Genomic DNA, 24232 nt, shown 5'->3' with positions numbered 1-24232 from the left:
GAACTCCTTGGGCAAATGTTCTATAAAGTGTTGCATTTCGTCCCAATGGGCCCTGTCGTATCTGGCCAACAAAGCCTGTGAATTGGCAATACGCCACTGGTTTGCTGCCTGTGCCGCCACCCTTTTGCCTGCTGCGTCGAATTTCCTACTTTCTTTATCTGGAGGTGGTGCATCTCCTGAAGTATGTGAGTTCGCTCTTTTGCGCGCTGCCCCCTACTACAACTGAGTCCGGTGTTAGCTGTTGTGTGATGTACACTGGGTCTGTTGGTGGCGGTTTATATTTTTTCTCCACTCTTGGAGTAATGGCCCTTCCTTTTACAGGCTTTTCAAACACTTGTTTGGAGTGTTTTAGCATTCCGGGCAGCATAGGAAGACTTTGATAGTGGCTGTGTGTGGACGACAGTGTGTTAAAAAGAAAGTCGTCTTCAATGGGCTCAGCATGCAGGCTGACATTATGAAATGCCGCTGCTCTCGACACCACCTGTGCGTAGGCTGTACTATCCTCTGGTGGCGACGGTCTAGCTGGATAACATTCAGGACTATTATCTGACACTGGTGCGTCATAAAGGTCCCATGCGTCAGGGTCATCTTGACTCATTCCTGTATGAGTTGGGGATTGCATCATTGGTGGAGTGGCTACCGGTGATGGTTGCGGAGAGCATTGTGGAGATGGTGGCGGGGTTACTTGTTTAGCCACCTTTGTCTGTGGCTGCTTGTCTTTCTTGAAAGGCAAGCTTGCGTTTCATTTTAATTGGAGGGAGAGTACTGATCTTCCCTGTTTCTTTTTGGATATGGAGCCTTCTTTGTGTATAGTCTGGCTCTACTGTTTCTAATTCCTGTCCAAATCTATGTGTCTTCATTTGTGTGGACAGTCCTTGTTCCTCAGTGTAGGAACTTGTTTTCGGTTCCGAGGCCGGATGTTTCGGTATCGAAACCTTTTCGGCTGGTTTTTTCGGTTCCGACAAAACCTTCTTTACTTTCGGCGTCGTGGTCTCTCGGTGTCGACCCATTTCGGTGCCGCTATCTCGGTGCCGAACCTGCTCGGAGCCACTATCTCGAGCCCGAGATTGCAGTGTGGCGGTATCTCGACCGGAGTCGGATGACTTCGCCCCCAGCGTGCCCTTTTTCGGTGCCGATGATCGGTCACCTATTTTTCGGGTTAAGCCATGGCCTGTTGGCAGTGGCGTCCCCTGGGCTTTAGTGGTTTTTTCGTGAGCTTTGTGTTTTGACGTCTTACTCACGGTTTTCAGCGTTTCCTCGGGATCGATCTCATCCGAGTCCGATTCATGGATGGAGAATGTTTCTTCCTCCTCTTCGAAACGCTCTTGTCCTGTCGGCGCCAACGCCATTTGCAGTCTCCTTGCTCTTCGGTCTCTTAGTGTCTTCCTGGACCGAAACGCTCGACAGGCTTCACAAGTATCTTCCTTGTGTTCCGGCGACAAACACAAGTTACAGACCAGATGCTGATCTGTATATGGATACTTGTTATGGCATTTTGGGCAGAAGCGGCATGGGGTCCGTTCCATCAGCCTTGAAGAGACACGTGGCCGGGCCGACCAGGCCCCGACGGGGGATCGAAAAAAGCCCGAAGGGCCACCAGAGCGCTTCAAAAGTCGGTGTCGATCTGTTGTGACTAACCCGATACCGAACGCAAACAATACCGACGATTTTTCCGAGATTCTAACTAACTTTCCGACCCGAAACACGGAGTGAAAAGGAACACGTGCGAACCCGATGGCGGAAAAAAAACAATCTAAGATGGAGTCGACGCCCATGCGCAATGGAGTCGAAATGGGAGGAGTCCCTCGGTCTCGTGACTCGAAAAGACTTCTTCGAAGAAAAACAACTTGTAACACTCCGAGCCCAACACCAGATGGCGGGATGTGCACAGCATGAGTATCTGCAGCTACACATGCCATCAAATATATATATATATATATATATATATATATATATATATATATATATACACACACACACACATATATATACACACACACACTTGCAGCCCCAGCATAGCCAAAAGGCAGGGGGTACTCTAAAGGGTCAGTGGCAAACACACAGTGAACAGGTGATGGCGGGGTAGCTGGTTTGTGGATGGTAAGTACAACAATATGTAGTGTACTTTAAAGAGGTGTCTCTTCAGCTCTTTCTACACTGAAGCAGCGTTGGGGCGGCCCTGATGGAGGCATGGATGTGGTCCCAGATCCTGGTTGCATAGATGGAGAAACCACATTGCTTTGTTTAGTTTTTTGCACTTATCTGCACTCACTTTGATAGAATCCTGGCTGTGAGGGTACAAAGAGCCACTGGAGATGGGGGCCTTGCTGGCCACATAAGCAGGGAGCGCCGGCAGTGAAGAAACAGCTAGTTTTGAAGGTGGTGTGTGTGGGTTGAGGGAGACAGTGAAGTTCCAGGAGGGTGATATTGTAATATGTTTCTCAGGCCCTTGCTAACACATAAAATAGCATGTAGGGTGCCCCTACGGTGGCACAGGGCTGAATCTTGGAGACCTTAGAAAAAGGTGTTGCCACCACCCAGATGCAATAGCGGTTGTTCTTGAGACAAAGGAATAGGGCTGAAATTGGTTGGGTTAGCAGGGCTGCAGGTGGCTTCTTGAACACAGCATGCCCATATGCAGGTTTATACACTTGCAGAAACTGTCTGGAGACTAGTAAGCAATCATGGGCCAGATGTACAAAACTTGTGTGGTTGCAAGCGGTCCGAATCACAGAATCAGGTCGTTGGTGTCTGTTAAAAATCTTTTTGGTATGTACCAAGGCCAAATTGCGATTTTGTAACTTGTTACCTAATCGCAACTTGGGTTTGCTATTCGGTATTAGGAAAGGGCATGTTTAGGGTGTCCCTTCCTTATACCAAATTGAGTGGTATGTTTGAATGTTTTGCAACCTCATTTCGGTGGCAGATAATTCAGTTGAACATCCATGCCCCTTTGTGAATGTCTGTAAAAGAATTTTCAAGAGTAGGCAGTAGTCCCACAGATCACAGCCTGTTCTTAAAAAAATGAAAAGAATACTTTGTTTTCTTTTTTTTAATGCATCCGGTTTTCCTTTAAGGAAACTGGCTGCATAAAAATATATATATATATATATATATATATATATATATATATATATATATATATATATATATATATATATATATATATATATATATATATATATATATATATATATATATATATATATATATTTATTGAAAAGCAACCACAGACAGACATGGTCATCTGCTGAACCCAGCAGGCCACCATCCCTGTGATTTTGTGATTCCCAGTGGGTCACAAAGTGAGACCTACCTCATGAATATTAATGAGGTAGGTCTATTTGTGACCCACTGGGAATTTCGTACATTTCAAATTCACATGGAATCACAATTAGAAACTCGCAATTTCTAACGCATGTATATGGGGCCTTATGTTGGCAACATAGGCAGCTCGAAGACTGAATGTGTTGGATCTTCTAGAGGGATCCTCTGCAAGCAACAGAGAAGGGACTGGAATGCAGTGATCTTGCCTGTTACCGGCTGAACGTGAGGCCGAAGGTGATAGTGCAGGGTAGACCAGTGGCCAGGATTGGTGAGGTGTTTAGTTTGCTCCAATACGGTTTATTTTACCTGTACATCGTATGCTTGCTTCAAAGATGGAGGAATCGCTGAAGCTTATACAAGAGGATCAGAGCGTCAGCACATCTGGAGGCTGACAGTTTCAACAAAAGGCTTGTAGACTTCCACAAGCTGCACTTCCAGACCTGGGAGGTTCTCTTATTCTCCAGGGCGCATCTACTTTGTATTTAGAGCGCTTCACACCTTCGGCCCATTTTGCCCCAGACTGTAAGCTATGGGTGAACGGATGCATGGTTGGCTCTTCAAACTATGATGATAAACTTCTTACGAATGGTTCATCCACACCTTTTAAAGTTAGGCTACTAAACCTGAGTAGAGCCGGTGAAGAAGGACAAAAGAGGGTTTATTTCAGAGGCTGCAGACACAGCTTCGACCAGGTTGATCGATCCTTTCTTTAGGCAAGACCTGGACTTCCTAGCCCCAGCCTCATAAAACTAGAGTGCAAAAGTCTGGACCGAAAAACCAGAACGTGCATTACTTCTAGAAGTGGTAATTCCGGACGTAGCCACCTCCACAATGATCCTTCTTATCAGGGTGTTACCGGACTCTTGCTGGGACCTATTCAGTTATCTCTGCTGTCAGTCGACGACAGGGCTCATTCCTCCACCTTCAGCCGACCACCTCACGCAGCCAGTACCGTGTATATGGATATAGGCTGGATCGTTTTCCCCCTGTAGGCAAACTATGCTCGACTTACAGAAAAGTGACAGAGGCCTACCCCCTGCTCTACACCTATGTCCATCCTGATGATGACTCCCTATGACTCAACACAGGGTCGAAACGCCATCAACCCTTTTTAGTGCAAAGACACTACTTGAACGAACTACACCTCGTACACACCATAAATGGTTTTTAATGTGGACTCAATTTCATAAACATGTTTTATTGATTCTATTTGTCTCTTTACATATATTTTGTCTCTAGCTGGTCTCTTTGTTCGCCTTATTCGGGCTGTACACGTCTTGTTACGAGTACCACCATGTGGTGAGTTTCACGTTTGAGTACTTTTTTCATGATTGCTGCATTGGGCCCGATTTACAGTTTGGCGGATGGAGCTACTACGTTCCAACTTTGAAAGATACCCTGCTCGCCATGCTACGAGTTCGTTATATCCCATGGAGATCGTAATACGGCAGGCGGGATATCCTTCACATAACCTGTGTGCCAAACTCTAAAGCAGGCCACATGTCTTGTGGGCAATCCTACATGTAAAATTCTTACAATTTATTATTCTGCTTATGTGGTCTAATACCATCAATTTATTCTGTTTATAAACTTTGTCTTTGCAATAAATTTGCCCCAACTAGCCGCCATTACAAAATCATACCTAGTCGGACACTGTACCTTAACATAGCTTAAATATCCTGCGCGGTCACTGCAGAGATATATTTATAACTGCTTTAATAACAGGCACAATGTATAGACCATAAGCGCAGTGCAGAAAACCAAGGTGAAAATGGCACTTTCGGGGAACATTTTAAGTTTTCAAAACTTCGAATTTGACGTCCACCTTGAGAACACCCGAATAAAAATCCCAGAAGTCACATGACCCCAGTTAGAGAAATAAAACAGAGATGAGCTTCCAAGAAATAAACAGGGAACCAGGCGGCGCGAGCCTCGCGCTGGGGCTGAGACAGTGATGTTCGGGCGGCACCCCCCCTCTCCTCTGCGCCCCCACCCGCCCCTATTTACAAAACCTTTTTAACAAGCTTTTTATGCTCCGCGGAAATAACAAAAACCCAGAAGTGGTGGAATAAAGGCATCCGCGGTGCTTGAGGAGTCGGGGGCCCGCTTTCTGCGAGAAACAAAGCGCCACAATAGCAGCTAAGTGTGTGGGAGGCGTCGGCCTTGTGCTGGTAATTAGCATGCCTAATGCGCGCCCACCCCCATTATCCCAACCATGGTTTCCATCTCACTTAATGGCGATAAATATTCTCTTACAGCTCATATTTACATCACAGCCAGGGTTTTTTCTATAAGTGTCTATGATCGGATAAACAGCCGCCTCTCGGCGCTAATCTGCTGCTGCCACGGGCTGCAGGGCGGGAACAGCGCCTCGAAGCAGCTAGGTGGCCTAAAGAGGGGTGGTGGGCGTGTACAGGAGGGCGGTCGTGTCCAGGAGTGTACGTGAATACGGGATGTGTACAAGAGGTTGTGTGCAGGAGGTCTGGGTTACTTGTGTACAGAAAGGCTGCTGTGTACAGAGGGGCAGGACAGCTGTTTACGGAGGGGTTGCTTTATCCAGGGCTGCTGTGTACAGAGGGGCTGCTCTATCCAGGACAGCTGTGTACCGAGGGGCTCCTCTATCCAGGACAGCCGTGTACCGAGGGGCTCCTCTATCCAGGGCAGCTGTGTACAGAGGGGCTGCTCTATCCAGGGCAGCTGTGTACAGAGGGGCTGCTCTATCCAGGGCAGCTGTGTACAGAGGGGCTGCTCTATCCAGGGCAGCCGTGTACGGAGGGGCTGCTCTATCCAGGGCAGCCGTGCACGGAGGGGCTGCTCTATCCAGGACAGCCGTGCACGGAGGGGCTGCTCTATCCAGGACAGCCGTGCACGGAGGGGCTGCTCTATCCAGGACAGCCGTGCACGGAGGGGCTGCTCTATCCAGGACAGCCGTGCACGGAGGGGCTGCTCTATCCAGGACAGCCGTGCACGGAGGGGCTGCTCTATCCAGGACAGCCGTGCACGGAGGGGCTGCTCTATCCAGGACAGCCGTGCACGGAGGGGCTGCTCTATCCAGGACAGCCGTGCACAGAGGGGCTGCTCTATCCAGGACAGCCGTGTACCGAGGGGCTGCTCTATCCAGGACAGCCGTGTACCGAGGGGCTGCTCTATCCAGGACAGCCGTGTACCGAGGGGCTGCTCTATCCAGGGCAGCCGTGTACCGAGGGGCTGCTCTATCCAGGGCAGCTGTGCACCGAGGGGCTGCTCTATCCAGGACAGCTGTGTACAGAGGGGGCGCTGTGTACAGAGGGGCAGGACAGCCGTTTACAGAGGGGCTGTTCTATCCAGGGCTGCTGTGTACAGAGGGACAGGACAGCTGTGTACAGAGGGGCTCCTCTATCCAAGACAGCCGTGCACAGAGGGGCTGCTCTATCCAGGACAGCTGTGCACAGAGGGGCTGCTCTATCCAGGGCAGCTGTGCACAGAGGGGCTGCTCTATCCAGGGCAGCTGTGCACAGAGGGGCTGCTCTATCCAGGGCAGCTGTGCACAGAGGGGCTGCTCTATCCAGGGCAGCCCTGTACAGAGGGGCTCCTCTATCCAGGACAGCTGTGTACAGAGGGGCTGCTCTATCCAGGACAGCTGTGTACAGAGGGGCTGCTCTATCCAGGACAGCTGTGTACAGAGGGGCTGCTCTATCCAGGACAGCTGTGTACAGAGGGGCTGCTCTATCCAGGACAGCCGTGTACCGAGGGGCTGCTCTATCCAGGGCAGCTGTGTACAGAGGGGCTGCTCTATCCAGGGCAGCTGTGTACAGAGGGGCTGCTCTATCCAGGGCAGCTGTGTACAGAGGGGCTGCTCTATCCAGGGCAGCTGTGTACAGAGGGGCTGCTCTATCCAGGGCAGCCGTGTACGGAGGGGCTGCTCTATCCAGGACAGCCGTGCACGGAGGGGCTGCTCTATCCAGGACAGCCGTGCACGGAGGGGCTGCTCTATCCAGGACAGCCGTGCACGGAGGGGCTGCTCTATCCAGGACAGCCGTGCACGGAGGGGCTGCTCTATCCAGGACAGCCGTGCACGGAGGGGCTGCTCTATCCAGGACAGCCGTGCACGGAGGGGCTGCTCTATCCAGGACAGCCGTGCACGGAGAGGCTGCTCTATCCAGGGCAGCTGTGCACAGAGGGGCTGCTCTATCCAGGACAGCCGTGTACCGAGGGGGCTGCTCTATCCAGGACAGCCGTGTACCGAGGGGCTGCTCTATCCAGGGCAGCTGTGCACCGAGGGGCTGCTCTATCCAGGACAGCTGTGTACAGAGGGGGCGCTGTGTACAGAGGGGCAGGACAGCCGTTTACAGAGGGGCTGTTCTATCCAGGGCTGCTGTGTACAGAGGGACAGGACAGCTGTGTACAGAGGGGCTCCTCTATCCAAGACAGCCGTGCACAGAGGGGCTGCTCTATCCAGGACAGCTGTGCACAGAGGGGCTGCTCTATCCAGGACAGCCGTGCACGGAGGGGCTGCTCTATCCAGGACAGCCGTGCACGGAGGGGCTGCTCTATCCAGGACAGCTGTGCACAGAGAGGCTGCTCTATCCAGGGCAGCTGTGCACAGAGGGGCTGCTCTATCCAGGGCAGCTGTGCACAGAGGGGCTGCTCTATCCAGGGCAGCTGTGCACAGAGGGGCTGCTCTATCCAGGGCAGCTGTGCACAGAGGGGCTGCTCTATCCAGGGCAGCTGTGCACAGAGGGGCTGCTCTATCCAGGGCAGCCCTGTACAGAGGGGCTCCTCTATCCAGGACAGCTGTGTACAGAGGGGCTGCTCTATCCAGGACAGCTGTGTACAGAGGGGCTGCTCTATCCAGGACAGCTGTGTACAGAGGGGCTGCTCTATCCAGGGCTGCTGTGTACAGAGGGAAAGGCCAGCTGTGTACAGAGGGGCTCCTCTATCCAAGATAGCCGTGTACAAAGGGGCAGGACAGCTGTTTATCGAGGGGCTGCTTTATCCAGGACTGCTGTGTACAGAGGGACAGGACAGATGTGTACAGAGGGGCTCCTCTATCCAGGACAGCTGTGTACCAAGGGGCTGTTCTATCCAGGGCTGCTGTGTACAGAGGGACTCCTCTATCCAGGACAGCCGTGTACCGAGGGGCTCCTCTATCCAGGACAGCCATGTACCGAGGGGCTGCTCTATCCAGGGCAGCTGTGTACAGAGGGGCTGCTCTATCCAGGGCAGCTGTGTACAGAGGGGCTGCTCTATCCAGGGCAGCTGTGTACAGAGGGGCTGCTCTATCCAGGGCAGCTGTGTACAGAGGGGCTGCTCTATCCAGGGCAGCTGTGTACAGAGGGGCTGCTCTATCCAGGGCAGCTGTGTACAGAGGGGCTGCTCTATCCAGGGCAGCTGTGTACAGAGGGGCTGCTCTATCCAGGGCAGCCGTGCACGGAGGGGCTGCTCTATCCAGGACAGCCGTGCACGGAGGGGCTGCTCTATCCAGGACAGCCGTGCACGGAGGGGCTGCTCTATCCAGGACAGCCGTGCACGGAGGGGCTGCTCTATCCAGGGCAGCTGTGCACAGAGGGGCTGCTCTATCCAGGACAGCCGTGTACCGAGGGGCTGCTCTATCCAGGGCAGCTGTGCACAGAGGGGCTGCTCTATCCAGGACAGCCGTGTACCGAGGGGCTGTTCTATCCAGGACAGCTGTGTACAGAGGGGGCGCTGTGTACAGAGGGGCAGGACAGCCGTTTACAGAGGGGCTGTTCTATCCAGGGCTGCTGTGTACAGAGGGACAGGACAGCTGTGTACAGAGGGGCTCCTCTATCCAAGACAGCCATGCACAGATGGGCTGCTCTATCCAGGGCAGCTGTGCACAGAGGGGCTGCTCTATCCAGGGCAGCTGTGCACAGAGGGGCTGCTCTATCCAGGGCAGCTGTGCACAGAGGGGCTGCTCTATCCAGGGCAGCTGTGCACAGAGGGGCTGCTCTATCCAGGGCAGCTGTGCACAGAGGGGCTGCTCTATCCAGGGCAGCTGTGCACAGAGGGGCTGCTCTATCCAGGGCAGCCCTGTACAGAGGGGCTCCTCTATCCAGGACAGCTGTGTACAGAGGGGCTGCTCTATCCAGGACAGCTGTGTACAGAGGGGCTGCTCTATCCAGGGCTGCTGTGTACAGAGGGAAAGGCCAGCTGTGTACAGAGGGGCTCCTCTATCCAAGATAGCCGTGTACAAAGGGGCAGGACAGCTGTTTATCGAGGGGCTGCTTTATCCAGGACTGCTGTGTATAGAGGGACAGGACAGATGTGTACAGAGGGGCTCCTCTATCCAGGACAGCTGTGTACCAAGGGGCTGTTCTATCCAGGGCTGCTGTGTACAGAGGGACAGGACAGCCGTGTACAGAGGGGCTCCACTATCCAAGATAGCCGTGTACAGAGGCTGCTGTATCCAGGACAGCTGTGTACAGAGGGGGCGCTGTGTACAGAGGGGCAGGACAGCCGTTTACAGAGGGGCTGTTCTATCCAGGGCTGCTGTGTACAGAGGGACAGGACAGCCGTGTACAGAGGGGCTGCTCTATCCAGGACACCTGTTTACAGAGGGGCTCCTTTATCCAAGACAGCCGTGTATAGAGGGGCTCCTCTATCCAGGACAGCCCTGTACAGAGGGGCTCCTCTATCCAGGACAGCCCTGTACAGAGGGGCTCCTCTATCCAGGACAGCCCTGTACAGAGGGGCTCCTCTATCCAGGACAGCCCTGTACAGAGGGGCTCCTCTATCCAGGACAGCCCTGTACAGAGGGGCTCCTCTATCCAGGACAGCCCTGTACAGAGGGGCTCCTCTATCCAGGACAGCCCTTTACAGAGGGGCTCCTCTATCCAGGACAGCCCTGTACAGAGGGGCTCCTCTATCCAGGACAGCCGTGTACAGAGGGGCTCCTCTATCCAGGACAGCCCTGTACAGAGGGGCTCCTCTATCCAGGACAGCCCTGTACAGAGGGGCTCCTCTATCCAGGACAGCCCTGTACAGAGGGGCTCCTCTATCCAGGACAGCCGTTTACAGAGGGGCTGCTCTATCCAGGACAGCCGTTTACAGAGGGGCTGCTCTATCCAGGACAGATGTGTACAGAGGGGCTCCTCTATCCAAGACAGCCGTGTACAGAGGGGCTGCTCTATCCAGGACAGCTGTGTACAGAGGGGCTGCTCTATCCAGGACAGCTGTGTACCGAGGGGCTGCTCTATCCAGGACAGCTGTGTACCGAGGGGCTGCTCTATCCAGGACAGCTGTGTACCGAGGGGCTGCTCTATCCAGGACAGCTGTGTACCGAGGGGCTGCTCTATCCAGGACAGCTGTGTACCAAGGGGCTGCTCTATCCAGGACAGCTGTGTACCAAGGGGCTGCTCTATCCAGGACAGCTGTGTACCAAGGGGCTGCTCTATCCAGGGCTGCTGTGTACACAGGGACAGGACAGATGTGTACAGAGGGGCTCCTCTATCAAGGACAGCCGTGCACAGAGGGGCTGCTCTATCCAGGGCAGCTGTGCACAGAGGGGCTGCTCTATCCAGGGCAGCTGTGCACAGAGGGGCTGCTCTATCCAGGACAGCCGTGCACAGAGGGGCTGCTCTATCCAGGACAGCCGTGCACAGAGGGGCTGCTCTATCCAGGACAGCCGTGCACAGAGGGGCTGCTCTATCCAGGACAGCCGTGCACAGAGGGGCTGCTCTATCCAGGACAGCCGTGCACAGAGGGGCTGCTCTATCCAGGACAGCCGTGCACAGAGGGGCTGCTCTATCCAGAGCAGCTGTGTACAGAGGGGCTGCTCTATCCAGAGCAGCTGTGTACAGAGGGGCTGCTCTATCCAGGACAGCTGTGTACAGAAGGGTGCTGTTCACAGTTGTGTCCAGGGTGGCCATGCACAAAGCTAGTATGGGAATGAGGAATGTGCAAAGGTAGGCTGTGCAGAAGGTCTGGTCTACTGTATACAGAAGGGCCGGGTTAGGTCACATAAAAGGCTGCTGTGTGCAGGCAGAAGGGTGGGGGCTGCACCATTGTCTAGAGAGGGGTGGGGCTAGTGTGTGCAGGTAGAAGGGTGGGGGATGCTGTGTGCAGAAGGGATGGATCATGGTCTAGAGAGGGGAGGGGCTAGTGTGTGCAGGTAGAAGGGTGGGGGCTGCTGTGTGCACAAGGGCTGGACCATTGTCTAGAGAGGGGAGGGGCTGCTGTGTGCAGGTAGAAGGGTGGGGGATGCTGTGAGCAGGTAGAAGGATGGGGGCTGCTGCGAGCAGGTAGAAGGATGGGGGCTGCTGCGAGCAGGTAGAAGGGTGGGGCCTGCCGCGTGCAGGTTGCAGGGTGGGGGCTGGTAGAAGGATGGGGGCTGCTGCGTGCTGGTAGAAGGGGGGGGGCTACTGCGTGCAGGTAGAAGGATGGGGGGGCTACTGCGTGCAGGTAGAAGGATGGAGTTGCTGTGAGCAGGTAGAAGGATGGAGTTGCTGTGAGCAGGTAGAAGGATGGAGTTGCTGTGAGCAGGTAGAAGGATGGAGTTGCTGTGAGCAGGTAGAAGGATGGAGTTGCTGTGAGCAGGTAGAAGGATGGAGTTGCTGTGTGCAGGTAGAAGGATGGAGTTGCTGTGTGCAGGTAGAAGGATGGAGTTGCTGTGAGCAGGTAGAAGGATGGAGTTGCTGTGAGCAGGTAGAAGGATGGAGTTGCTGTGAGCAGGTAGAAGGATGGAGTTGCTGTGAGCAGGTAGAAGGATGGAGTTGCTGTGAGCAGGTAGCAGGGTGGGGGCTGCTGCGTGCAGGTAGCAGGGTGGGGGCTGCTGCGTGCAGGTAGCAGGGTGGGGGCTGCTGCGTGCAGGTAGCAGGGTGGGGGCTGCTGCGTGCAGGTAGCAGGGTGGGGGCTGCTGCGTGCAGGTAGCAGGGTGGGGGCTGGTAGAAGGATGGGGGCTGGTAGAAGGATGGGGGCTGCTGCGTGCAGGTAGAAGGATGGGGGCTGGTAGAAGGATGGGGGCTGCTGCGTGCTGGTAGAAGGGTGGGGGCTACTGCGTGCAGGTAGAAGGGTGGGGGCTACTGCGTGCAGGTAGAAGGGTGGGGGCTACTGCGTGCAGGTAGAAGGGTGGGGGCTGCTGTGTGAGGAAGGGCTGGACCATTGTCCAGAGAGGGGTGGGGCTGCTTTGAGCAGGTAGAAGGGTGGGGGCTGCTGTGAGCAGGTAGAAGGATGGAGTTGCTGTGAGCAGGTAGAAGGATGGAGTTGCTGTGAGCAGGTAGAAGGATGGAGTTGCTGTGTGCAGATAGAAGGATGGAGTTGCTGTGTGCAGATAGAAGGATGGAGTTGCTGTGAGCAGATAGAAGGATGGAGTTGCTGTGAGCAGGTAGAAGGATGGAGTTGCTGTGAGCAGGTAGAAGGATGGAGTTGCTGTGAGCAGGTAGAAGGATGGAGTTGCTGTGTGCAAGTAGAAGGGTGGGGGCTGCTGTGTGCAAGTAGAAGGGTGGGGGCTGCTGTAAGCAGGTAGAAGGATGGAGGGCTGCCGAGTGCAGGTAGAAGGATGGGGGCTGCCGAATGCAAGTAGAAGGGTGGGGGCTGCTGTGAGCAGGTAGAAGGGTGGGGGCTGCTGTGAGCAGGTAGAAGGATGGAGTTGCTGTGAGCAGGTAGAAGGATGGAGTTGCTGTGTGCAGGTAGAAGGATGGAGTTGCTGTGTGCAGGTAGAAGGATGGAGTTGCTGTGTGCAGGTAGAAGGATGGAGTTGCTGTGTGCAGGTAGAAGGATGGAGTTGCTGTGAGCAGGTAGAAGGATGGAGTTGCTGTGAGCAGGTAGAAGGATGGAGTTGCTGTGTGCAGATAGAAGGATGGAGTTGCTGTGTGCAGATAGAAGGATGGAGTTGCTGTGTGCAGATAGAAGGATGGAGTTGCTGTGTGCAGATAGAAGGATGGAGTTGCTGTGTGCTGATAGAAGGATGGAGTTGCTGTGTGCAGATAGAAGGATGGAGTTGCTGTGAGCAGGTAGAAGGATGGAGTTGCTGTGAGCAGATAGAAGGATGGAGTTGCTGTGAGCAGGTAGAAGGATGGAGTTGCTGTGTGCAGGTAGAAGGATGGAGTTGCTGTGTGCAGGTAGAAGGATGGGGGCTGCTGTGTGAGGAAGGGCTGGACCATTGTCCAGAGAGGGGTGGGGCTGCTTTGAGCAGGTAGAAGGATGGGGGCTGCTGTGTGCAAGTAGAAGGGTGGGGGCTGCTGTAAGCAGGTAGAAGGATGGAGGGCTGCCGAGTGCAGGAAGAAGGATGGAGGCTGCCGAGTGCAGGTAGAAGGATGGGGGCTGCTGTGTGAGGAAGGGCTGGACCAATGTTTAGAGTTGAGGTGGAGCTACTGTGTAGACATTGTTGTGACAGAGAGGTGGGGTTATTATATAAGGAAGAGTTGTTGCCTCCATAAGTACAACTGTCTACAAAGGTCCTCCTGGTACCAACCCCTCTCCCAATTCACTCCTTCGCACCAATGTTCCACTCCTGGTGTGTCGGGCTGACACCCAGGGCAGAGACATTTCAGGGCATGGGCAAAGTGGGCTCTGGCTCAGGACCCAGCCCTTACCGGGGGGGTTGGGGGGGGGGGGGGGGGGGGGGGGTGATACAGCCAGTTCTGTTCTGCACAGTATTGCCATGATGACCTTGAATAATTCTTAAACAGATTGTTTTAAAGAATGTTTTCCATTCATTTATTTTTAATGCGGTTGATGTGTCAGAGAAATGTGTTTGTGTTTCATGCAACATCCATAAAAAAAAAAAAGTTTATTTTAGATCAAAACAGGACCTCACATATAAGAAATGGGAGGGGGTCACAGAGATCATTTGCAGTAATATTAGTGAGCTGCTGCTGTGTTACAATATTAAAAACACAGGTCCCTATCCCTCAATAATAGATGTAAACACATTTAGAATTTGGACAAGTGTCCTGTGCACTGTCAGTGACCTGCCCATAAAGGGCACGAAAGAGTTGAAATTGGATCATAAATTCAAAGCTGTTCCGAACAGGGCCCCACAAAGTAAGTTTGGCCCAGGGCCCCCAAAATCCTTAATATGTCCCTGACCGGGGGGGGGGGGGGGTTTGTCAACCGGTTCTCTTCTTAGACACACACAGGGAGGAGCTCCATGGACGGGGCCCCTTCCCTCCCCGGTTGGGAGCGCTGAGAGGATTTTACACCTTATATAAACCACATAACGTAAGAAGCACACTATGAAACGGTTTGTTGTAAGTTGTGATCAGGGGTGTGTGACTTACAAGCCCAGCCCTCTGTCCTGTGCCAGGTTATCGACTTCTTTGGACAGGACGCGTGCCCTGAAAGAATCACAGAAACAAGCACTTGCAAAGCCTAGGCGTGGTTTGTAACAAAGAGCATTGATACTCCCATCCATGCAGTCACTCACCCAAGCTGCCCATGAAATCAATCCCTCATCATAAATGCACTCACTCGTCCTTGCACGCATGCGTCTATTCGGCCACCGATTGGGTCCTTCCCACAGTCACCCAGACCACAACCCAACAAACCCAAGGCCACCAATGGAGAGGCACCTTCAGTTATCAGCCAGCCCTACTGGCTTTGCTGCTGGTCTGCGAGGATGCAACAGTGCTACTCGTAGAGTGTAACTGCTAGTGTGTGAGGGAGTGAGAGTGCTGTCAGTCCTCAAAGTATTAGCTTTCCCTTCATGCTAAAGCTTTCTCCAGCCAAGCTTAAAAGTAGATCACTTTAGGGGGTGAGTTTATATAGAGGCTAGGGATGGGAACGGGTGGCCTGGTTGTATGACTGCAAGCCCTAGAGCCCGCCCCATGAAATGAGAACCATGACAAGAATGCAGAATGTGAAATAGAAGACAAATTAGAAGAGTACATGGGTCTTAGGTTGCAAATACCCCTATAGAGCATCTTGACTTTATCTCATCAAATATATTAAAAAGGGATTATACCTCCATTGTACCATGCCAGGGACAGATGTGTGCAAACTATTACATTATTTTAAATGCAAAGCAATGCAATATATGCCTCAAATCACATTTTGCTCTTCCATTGGCACCTCCGGGTGGGGGTGGGGGGTTGGGGGGTAGACAGGGCCCATGTCCCAGGTGTCTATGTACTGCGCAGCCCACCTCCCCCCCACATTGTGTCCTACTACAACAGCTGCTGAACGTATCAGGAGGTGACAGAAATAACACAAAACATTGTACACTGCCACACACATTCATTTGTCCAACCATCAATCATTGCAAAACAGTGTTTATTTAAAATGCTTAGATCTGCCTTTGTATGTATATACCTAAATATATGTATATAGACATGTACACACACACGCAAAATCAAAGATAGACAGACATCTTTGCAGGAGGTGTGTATGTATGTATATATACATATATATATATAAAAACAAAAGTTACAGGGATGTTATAGTTAGGTTGACATTTTACCCATACAGAACCATATACTTATGTTAAGAATCCAGCATGAGTTATAGTTTCTTCAGATAAGTATAAATATAGCTGCTGAATTTCTATGGTTTTGTAGGGCTAAAACACCAACCTAACTATAACGTCCCTGTAACCTTTGGTGTTTTCACCAATTTTCTATGTTTCTTTTTAACGCACACGTTAATACTTGTGTCAGGTTGCGGCAAACCAGTCTGGGCCTTGCTTTTCCCTAGGACGAATCTTCAAACTTTTCCAAATAAAAGTGCCCCGGTGATTCTTGTTGCGCATGGAAAGTTTTGGGGTGATCTGTTAAGCAGGGCTGAAGGAAGAAAAAGGGGGTGGGGGGGTATCAAAAAAGTTGTCTTTTCCATGTTAATTCCCATAGGACCTTTAGACACAACTTCAGCCCGAACCACTGGACGGAATTACACCAAATTTGGCAGAAAGCTAGCTTTCAGTACGCTGATTAGGATTTCGCTTATTTGCTGTAAATCCATTCAGTAGTTTGAGAGATTTAAGGAAATCCAAATTTGTACATCTCTGATGGCTTTGCAAATAATGACAAGCTTGTGCAGGGAAATGCACAACTATGATTGGCTGCAAACACTTTAACCAGGAAGCGTTGGTAGCCATCTTGGGAATCAGCTTCAGCCGAGTTCTTAAAAAAAAAATTGAAAAAAAAAAAAAAAAAAAGGGGGCCAGGGTAGAAGCACTGTGACTCATTAAGCTCTGGAGCTGGGGTCCCAGAGAGACCTCACCAGGGCAAAAAAAGCATTTTTAAAAATGTTTGTAGTGAAATTTGCAGCCCAAAAAAATCAGCAACCACAGTGTGTGGTCAGCTCCTGAGGGAAAAGTAAAAAATAAGGATGGGGGAGAACTGGCCACCTCCCCAGGGCTTATTTTGCATTTAATGCAGGGGGCTTGCGGCCATCCCAGAGACTTAATTGTATATGAATACTGGGGGGGGGGCCTCCTGCTGCCCCGGCAACTGCCACCTTCCCTGGCCTTGATTGTATATTAATGCAGGAGGGGGTCACACAGCCCCTCAGCAACCCTGGAGACCACCACCATCCTGGGCTTCCTTCTATTTGAATGGGGGCCATTGGCCACATGTTTCCCCCTGCACCCTCATCCCCAGCCCCGGGGACCCCCCACCTCCCTGGGGCCATCATGAAAAAAAAAAGAAGGGAGGTTTGTTTAGGACCACCGCAACCCTGGGGACCGCCACCTCCCCAGGGTTAAATTCACATTGGGGAGGGGGGGGATGGGTGGGGGGGGCTCATGGCCCCCCTCGAGGAGCCACAGACAGCCCTTTGCCGGCATCTGCTATGTCCCGGGTGCCCACAGGTAACTACAACTCACACCCTCACCATTCACTGCCAGTTACCCCACAAATTAGGCGCTCATGATAACATCATTGATAATATCAATGTAATATTTGCAGTAAAATTTGACGAAAAAACTGTGCATGGCGATGGCCCAAATTATAGTTACTTGCGATAGCTCGAACTAGAACAGGTGAATTTCTACAGTTTCAAATGTGAGCCTAACTAGAAGGTCCCTGTAACCTTTGTTTTTTCAGTGAATTAATTCATGAATTCATTCTCCCTCTCTCCCTTTCTCGTTTTTTTACTATAAGCAGTGAGCGGTTGTCCTTGGCGGAAGTGAGGACATATTGGGGGTACAAACAGCAAAGCAGCAAAACTCTGGTTTAAAACTGTGAGCGAACTCATGATGTAACGAACATGCTCACTCTTGGCGGCTAAGAAGAAGTTACGCAGAAGAGAACTAAAGTGAAGTAGGGCTGGGCCAAGTCCAGACTGGCTTGAGAATAATGAAACGTGGATGGTTAACGCCTTATAGACGATGGACATTATACGGAACAGAACAGCTGAAGGTGGGCCTGCTCTGTGCCTGGCGCCAGGCATCGGTGAGGCTGCAGTGTATCGTGGGATATGGCCTTCATAGGCCCGGGTTCCTTCCAGTGGCCTGGAGGGGGGGGTTATCCATACACGAGAGGCCTGGCAGCTCTTCATGATTTATCGGTCATCAATACGGTCCCGATTGCCGTTTACCTGAACAGAAACACGTTTTGATAACAGGAACCTGTTGACCAGTATTGTCTGCCCACGCTGAGAATGGAAGTCAGCCTGTACTTCGCGAATACAGTCAGTTCTATGATGTACGGCCTTCAGTTAATGTTTGGGGGTCATCGGCTGCCTCGCCAGCTCCATCGTGAGCTCGGAGCACCCACTACATAGATACACATAGGAGATGCCACGAGGTGTGTCTGTAAGCACAGGGGGAGGCAGTGTCCTGCCTCTTTTCAGCTCTCTGGCCTGCCACAGCATCCCACTGGCAGTGCACTAGGATCTGACTCTCCAGGGTGAGAGGGCGTGAGGTGACTAAACAAGAGGGGGGGGGGGGGGAGGCTCAGTCTCCCGCCTACTTTCAGCTTTCTGGCCTGCCACAGTATACCTCTAGCAGTGCACTAGCATCTGTCTCTCCAGGGTGAGAGTGTGGGGTATCTGTAAACAGGGGAGAGACAGTGTCCTGCCTCCTTTCAGCTCTCTCTGGCCTGCCACAGCATCCCTCTGTCAGTGCACTAGGATCTGTCTCTCCAGAGTGAGACGGTGTGGGGCGTCTGTAAACCCAGGGGACGAGACAGTCTCTTGCCTCCTTTGAGCTCTCTCGAGGAGTGCACCTGTATCGGTCTTTCCAGAGTGAGAGTGTGAGACGTCTGTAAACACAGGGGAAGAGACCGTCTCTTGCCTCCTTTGAGGTCTCTAGCAGTGCACTAGGATCTGTCTCTCCAGAGTGAGACGAAGTGAGGTGTCTGTAAACACAGGGGAGAAGGGAGAGACAGCCTCTTGCCACCTTTGAGCCCTCTCTAGCAGTGCACCTGGATCTGTCTCTCCAGGGTGAGACGAAGTGAGGTGTCTGTAAACACAGGGGAGAAGGGAGAGACATTCTCTTGCCTCCTTTGAGCTCTCTCTAGCAATGCACCTGGATCTGTCTCTGCAGGGTGAGACGTCTGTAAACACAGGGAAGAGACCGTCTCTTGCCTCCTTTGAGGTCTCTAGCAGTGCACTAGGATCTGTCTCTCCAGAGTGAGACGAAGTGAGGTGTCTGTAAACACAGGGGAGAAGGGAGAGACAGCCTCTTGCCACCTTTGAGCCCTCTCTAGCAGTGCACCTGGATCTGTCTCTCCAGGGTGAGACGAAGTGAGGTGTCTGTAAACACAGGGGAGAAGGGAGAGACAGTCTCTTGCCTCCTTTGAGCTCTCTCTAGCAATGCACCTGGATCTGTCTCTGCAGGGTGAGACAGTGTGAGACGTCTGTAAACACAGGGGAGAGACCGTCTCTTGCCTCCTTTGAGCCCTCTCCATCAGTGCACCAGGATCTGTCTCTCCAGGGTGGCAGGTGTGAGCACCGTCACTCGCCCTGCTTCCAGCCAAAGCACTTCTCGGGATGCACAACCACGGACCACACCAGGACCCCGCACCCCCCTGGCCAGACAACAGTGCCCCGCTCAGGTGTTCTCTCCCATGGGTAGAGGTGGCAGGGGAGCAGCACACCTCTGGACGTCACGCGTGACACCAAAACACTTCCCGTGCAGACGACACCACAACCCTACATCCTTCAAGTCAAGAGCACCCTACAAAGGAGCGGCCACCACTCCACCGAAGCTCCTCAAAGCGTCGTTAAGGCAAGAAGCGCTACATAAATACAACACACAATTCACCCCCTCAAAACTGAACCCTTTGCCCCCGGGCCTCCTGGTACCCCGTCCACAAGGCATCACCTCATCTCCGGCCCTCCTTTTCTCTCCCACCGGTCTACTCTCCCCATCCACTGCATGCGCCTCCTGGCTTAGAATGCAAAGCGCTTTACAAATCAACACGGAACGAAAACACCTCCTAGAAAGGTAAGCAAACTGCAAACCTGGCGTTATCACTGGCTCCGAGGTTGCGGTGTATGTGGCACACCTGTGCGAACTGCAAGTGACGGGGTGGGGGTCTGGTGGGAACAACCCAGCCTTTCATCCTCCAGAGGCCGATAACATCACATTGGATAGGTGCATTATTCAATATAACTCACTTTGTGATGTGCACTAGGTGGACGGCCATAATGCTATTATTTTAAAAGCTATAAAAGATCTTGAAAGCCCATGCGCCACTTTCTGCATGGCAGTGGGGTCGCCCTTTTATGCGGATGAACAGATAAAATAATCCCTCTCAAACAAATGTACAGAAAGTAAAAAAACATACACACACAATAAGACTTGTATAGTGCAGGTAAACGTTCAAAATGTTCAAGTAATAAATATTTTCTTTACCTGGGTGCTCAAGTATCTCTTAGTCGAATCTAAAGAAAATAAAAAAAAGTGAAGCATTAATTTTCAGTTTTTAAACAAAACTCCAAAGTTCGATGGGGCGATTAGCCCAGCCAGTGTGTCATGGGCCCTAGTGCAAGGAAGGAAATGGGTCTCTGACTGCTGTTTGAATTATAATATACAGAAATAATAAGGGTTCATTAAATCTTTAGGACTCGGGGCCCTGGTGCCACTGCACCTGCTGCACCAAAGAGAGCTACATCCAAGGTAGGCAAGGAACCACTAGTGAGTCTGGGCTACCGCAGATTAAACTTCACCATTCATGGGGTGAAAGGCCATAACCACCCACGTCCCAGCACAAGAGCCGCATGTGCCCAGAGGCGGTCTCAATAGAGGGGTTACATAGACCTTCTCCCATTGGCTCATGTTCGAATGCCTCCCCTCCCCAAGCACACCTGCCCTGCAGTGAAGTAGCCATTTTGTAATTGTTTTTCAATAAAAGAAGGTACTACAAGATGGCCCCCTCATAGATAGAAGCAGGTACGTCAGCCATTTTGTAACCAATTTTCAAATAAAAGAAGGTACATAGGTAGAAGCAGGTACGGCAGCCATTTTTTTATAATTTGGCTCAGTGAATGCTTGTAAAGCATTTGTAAAAGCGAAAGTACAAGCATGCTGGTGTTAGATGGCAGGCACTGGATGGCAAAAAGACGACTTCCTGCACAGGGAGTGCAAGTTTGTATGTAGGTTGTGGTGGGGAACAGAAACACTGTGGATGGGCATGTGTGAGGGGGTGAGCGAATAATAGTGAGAAGGTTACCGCAGGGGCTACCTGAAGTCCCCTGTGCCCTTCTCCACTAAATGCCATGGCTTTAACCCCTTCGCTGCCAGGCCTTTTCCCCCCTCAGGTGGCAGGACTTTTTTTGGCTATTTGGGGCAGTTCGCGCTTAGGCCTTCATAACTTTTTGTGCACATAAGCTACCCACGCCAAATTTGCATCCTTTTCTTCCACCAACATCCTGGGGATTCTAGAGGCACCCAGAGTTTGTGGGTTCCCCTGGAGGAGAACAAGAAATTATCCAAAATATAGCGATTTTTTTTTTTTTAAATGGGGAAAAAAAGTGTTGCAGAAGAGGGCTTGTGTTTATTTCCCTGAAAATGGCATCAACAAAGCATTTACGGTGCTAAAATCACCACCTTCCCAGCTTTCAAGAACAGGCAGACTTTAATCAGAAAACCACATTTTTCAACACAATTTTGGTATTTTACTGGGACATTCCCCATTTTTACTATTTTTTGTGCTTGTAGCCTCCTTCCAGTTAGTGACAGAAATGGGTGTGAAACCAATGCTGGATCCCGGAAAGCTAAACATTTCCTAAAAGTAGACAAACTTCTGGATTCACCAAGGGGTATTTGTGTAGATCCCACAAGGTTTTCCTACAGAAAATAACAGCTGAAATAAAAAAATATTGAAATGGAGGTTAAAAAAAAAAAAAAAAAAAAAAGACACAATGTTTCTCCATGCTTTACTCTAACTTTTTCCTGCCATGTCAGATTTACAAAAGTAGTATACCGTTACGTCTGCAGGACTCTTCTGGTTGCAGGGATATATTAGGCTTGTAGGTTCATCAAGAACCCTAGGTTCCCAGAGCCAATAAAGGAGCTGCACCTTGCATTGGGTTTTCCTTGTATACAGCAATTCATTTGGTGAAATATAAAGAGTGAAAAACAGGTATCAAGAAAACCTTTGTATTTCCAAAATGGGCAAAAGATAAGGTGTTGAGAAACAGTGGTTATTTGCACATCTCTGAATTCTGGGGTCCCCATTCTAGCATGTGAACAACAGGGCATTTCTCAAACACAAGTCTTTTCGAAAGGAAATGCACCAAAACACTATCTGGACACATAAAAATGATCAAATACAAAACTACCTGTTTTTGCGATGGGGGGCGGGGGCCTGCGTTTTTGGTTCTGGGCTCAGCAGCCTTCTAGGGAAGACTGCCAAATCCAAACATTTCTGAAAACTAGACACCCGAGGGAGACCAGAGGTGTGACTTGCGTGGATCTCCCAGAATCCTCCACAAACTTAAAATTTAGCTTAAAAAAATAAAAAATCCCCACATTTGTGTGGGATCACCGCACAGGGACAAATTTACCACCTAACGTTCCCCTCAGTCTCCTGGTAAAAATGATACGTCACTTGTGTAGGTGGACCAAGCGCCTGTGATAGGGAAGAGCCAAAAACATGTCGAAATTGAGGGGAACCAAAGTGGGTCCAAAAGGGCAGCTTGGAAAAAAACATTTTTAGGCTGACAAGTGGGGCGGAATTTTATTGGTACAGATGCAACAGTGCTGAGTGATGGGAATTTTGTGGATTCCTGCAGATTCTGGAAGGTTCCATCACAAAAATGTGGGAAAAATGTGTGATCTCCAGCAAAATTGGAGGTTTGCAGGGCATTGTGAATAAGAAAATGGTGCGGGTTCATGTGAAGCACACCACCCAGGACTCACCCAGATGTTGAGTTTTCAGATGTGTCTAGGTCCTGTGGATTTTTCTACATGGCAGCGTCCCAAAGTCCAAGAAGTGCAGCCCTCACCATTCCAAGTGGGACGATTGAGAGTTAGACAAGCTCTCATGGCCCAAATGTAAAATCAAAACCCAAAATAATCAAATTTCCTCTTGCTTACTGTGGGACAACATGTTTTAGTGTGCAGGGGAGAGCTGAAAGACTGTTACCCCTATCAGTTGGGATGGGAGCATAACCATGCCCATACTGGTTGGTAGCCACCACCCCACTATTTTTTTATTTTTATTTTTTAATTCCCAGGCATCTAGTAGGCTTCTACACCCCTCCCCACCCCCCTACTAGGGAACAACTTTGGCCCCCATTTATTTGGGGTGAGGGTATGGCCGATCTGACCCCAAGGGGGATGGAAATGGCCTAAAAAGACTTCCCCCCCCCCCCACAGGGTATCGACCCTTACCTAAGGGGTCACTCCCCTTTATTGTAAACAACAACAAAAAATCACTGGTGTCTAGTGGGCATTTCTGCTGCCTGATCGCATCACGTTCGGGCATCAGAAATGCAAAGAGACATCAAAGGAAAGGAAAAGCCTTTCCTTTCCTTTGATGCAGCTCTCGCCCCCCCACCCACACGTGATCGGAGGAGAAATACGGGGGGGAAATCAAAGGGAGGTGTGGGGGTGGACGGGGAAGCGATTCCCCTTCCATCCCTGCCCAGGGGAGGGGGTGTGCCAGGCCCTCGAGGGGAGCACTAGCACTTCCCCAGAGGGCCCATGTCAAGACGAGGTGGTTACGTCCCTGGCGCCTGAGTGCTACGGCAAGGGACGTAACCACCTCGTCCCGGGCATGGGAGGGGTTAAGAACTGCCGGACCCCTATCAAAATCAAATCAGAGTGGCTGAAAGCAAAAATAAGTTCTTGGTCTCAAGCAGGGAACACAGCAGTCCCTTGCACTGAAGGAAACTACTTAACATGCTGATGTGCTCCTTTTAAAAGGGCAGAACGCTGCCACTCATGGTCAAGTTGGCCAGTGACTTAAGTGAGCTGATCAACTGCCCATGCGGTCTGCTGTTATGGAAGACAAATGTGAATAACCTGACAGACCAGTAGATGAGGAGGGCTTGATGAGGGCCCATTTAAGTGCATTATTCCTGTTGCAATTTTATTAAAAGCTAAAGGTCGTGGCTGTTGCCATTTTTAGGTCTGGCATAAGCCAATGGCTAAAGGGTACTGATCAAAAGCCCACTCTTCTGACTGTATGCATGTATGTGTGTGTTGAACAACCTACATTACATCTCGCTTTGATATAACGATAGAAAAAGTGCAGACAAGTAGGAACTCTGTATTGGTTATACTAGTTAAAAACTGGTTTACGGATAGTTGCGAAATAACATTATTCAGTGCTTATCGTTTATACCAATCTGCTGCAAATGCAAAAGAGCAAACACTGGCAATGCTAATAGGTCTGGCTTTAAAGGAATGTTGAATAGTAATGTGACGCATTACAGGTAAATAGCATGGAAAAATGTATGTATTTGGGTGGAAGCAAAGAATTGTAGGATAATATTGTGTAGCTTAAAAGGTCAGGTGACAGTTGCACTGTCAAGCCAGACCTAAAATTCTATGTAGGTTAATGACTGCCCTCCTACC

General features: G+C 51.1%; 1 protein-coding gene across 3 annotated transcripts in view; it reads right to left on the bottom strand.

Moving 5' to 3' along the window:
• TBC1D5 (TBC1 domain family member 5) overlaps positions 1-24232 on the bottom strand; it is a 1391198-nt gene that overhangs the window by 1129085 nt on the left and 237881 nt on the right. For all 3 annotated transcript variants that reach the window (XM_069212078.1, XM_069212077.1, XM_069212079.1), the window contains one exon: positions 20063-20091. The gene's annotated coding sequence lies outside the window, so the exon portion shown is untranslated. The remainder of the gene's footprint in view (positions 1-20062; positions 20092-24232) is intronic.

Source organism: Pleurodeles waltl, chromosome 10 (genome assembly GCF_031143425.1).
Source record: "Pleurodeles waltl isolate 20211129_DDA chromosome 10, aPleWal1.hap1.20221129, whole genome shotgun sequence".
Taxonomy (NCBI): Eukaryota; Metazoa; Chordata; class Amphibia; order Caudata; family Salamandridae; genus Pleurodeles; species Pleurodeles waltl.
The sequence above is the reverse complement of the archived record's forward strand: the minus strand, read 5'-3'. Positions and strand labels throughout refer to the sequence as shown.